Source organism: Bison bison, unplaced genomic scaffold (assembly GCF_000754665.1).
Source record: "Bison bison bison isolate TAMUID 2011002044 unplaced genomic scaffold, Bison_UMD1.0 scf7180017864058, whole genome shotgun sequence".
NCBI lineage: Eukaryota > Metazoa > Chordata > Mammalia > Artiodactyla > Bovidae > Bison > Bison bison.
In genome coordinates, this window is record NW_011494630.1 from 13,873 (window position 1) to 15,812 (window position 1,940).

The 1,940-nt window shown below is 43.9% G+C and overlaps 1 protein-coding gene across 1 annotated transcript in view; it reads right to left on the bottom strand.

Moving 5' to 3' along the window:
• Window positions 1-1,940, bottom strand: part of LOC104985746 (melanoma-associated antigen B4-like) — a gene marked incomplete at its 3' end in the record, with an annotated part of 3,239 nt that overhangs the window by 653 nt on the left and 646 nt on the right. The gene's annotated exons all lie outside the window — the stretch shown is intronic.

The following is a 1,940-nucleotide window of genomic DNA, read 5'->3' on the forward strand; positions in this document are numbered from 1 at the left end:
TCATGCCTGGTAGTTATGATGATGATTATTTTCGTTGCATAAGAAACTACCCTCATCTATGGAAATTTTTCTTTATCCAGCAGAAGCTAGAGACTATGCAGTCTTCTAAACAAAGAAAGCTGAGTCAATCAAACTGCTGCTTAGCAAGTAATCATTGGGCTTCCCCGGGTGGCTCAGTAAAGAATCCAGCTGCCAAGCAGGAGATGCGGGTTCAATCCCTGGGTTGTGAAGATCCCCTGGAGAAGGAAATGGCAACCCACTTTAGGATTCTTGCCTGGAAAGTTCCATGGACACAGGAGCCTGGTGGACTACAGACCATGGGGTGACAGAGAGTCAGACACAACTTAGCAACTAAACAAGTAATCCTAAGTAAATTTTCTCTATCTGAGAACATGTTATTGAATTTAGAGGCAAGTGTTTTACCAGGATGCAATGCAAAACCTTATAGAATTTGTGTCAAGGACCAGTAATTCCCCTGCCTCCCAAAGCCCTCCCGACAAAACACCCCGATTTTCATGTATTTCACCACCACTAAAATCTAGCCCCGCTCAGGTCTACTAGATTACACTCGAGATACCCTCATGTTTGGAGTGTGCTGGGGCTTCTTCTGTTCAGGGCCCAGAGTGCCAGCACAGTGACGTCTCAACATCCCATCACAAAGGAGAGAGTAATATGCATCAAACACCTGGTTTGTGGACTGTGTTCACCTGCACTGGGGCAGGAGCACTGGACACCTTCTGTTCTTTCCCCCAGATGGAGATTCCCTCTGGTTGACTCACAATCTCAGGGTAACTGTTCAGGGAAGCTTCTCATTTCAGTCTCAGCCTCCCAACTTTGAGGGCCACCATGTAGGGATCTCGGCTCGGCTCACCATTATCACAGGTTCATCCAGCCCACCACGCAGCCAACTTAAAATGACCTCCCAGGAAGGAACAGGAAGACAAAGAAGATGTATATTATGATTAGCTTTCCAGCCCCACCTTAGCCTCTCACAACTTAAAAGGTTGGGAGTGTTGGTCGAACGCAGTGAAATAGTTGCCTCAGACCTGACTAGGGGCTGGAGGGACTGCTAGACGTGACTTTGGAGCACACACTGGCCTTGGCAGGACTATAAACCCTGACTGCAGCTCGGGCTCCCTCGTCATCCTCTCTCAGAGCCTTTTCATAATCGGGTGGGAAGGCACTGGGGATGTTACCATTGACCTTGGCCAAAATACCAAACCTCAAAGTTTTGGTTTAAGAGAATAAAGGCTGAGAGAATTTATACCTCACTGCTCTCATCCCAACTCCCTCCCCAGCATCCTCCCTGATTTTTGTCACTTGTCTTAGATCATCACACCACCTTCCTTATGGAATCACTGCTCATATACACAAGACATCTACAGGCAGGTACAGGGTCCTTTATCTTTGCATCACCCCCACCAGCACAGAACCTTCTGAAGAGCAGATGCTCAAGTAAAGATGGGAATAAAGGAGCCACCAAGCAAGGAATGTATTCTTATTGTTTATTTTTATTGGCATTATTGAATAAGCTAACAACATCTAAGTGTATTGCTAAGGGTACTACTGAATGTTATAGAGAGAGAGACAAAGGTGAATAACATAAATCAAAACTTGACTACAGCTTACTTCATTTTCATCTGTTTTAAAACCACAGCATTCTTTCACATTTCCAAGAAAATTCCTATTCCAAAGCTATGTTATCTTGTTGATGCAAGGATTTTTTGAATTACACTACAAACTCTTACTCTTAGATCTGACAGACAACAACAAAACTGTGATCCGTTTCATTCGTAAACTTGGATTCTGAATCTAAACAAACATTATAGGAAAACAAACATTTGAAAGGTAACAGGGTAAAACAGGAGCACAAAAAAGATGTATATTATGACCTTTCCAGCCACACTTTATCCTCTCACTACTAAAAAGGTTGGCAGTAT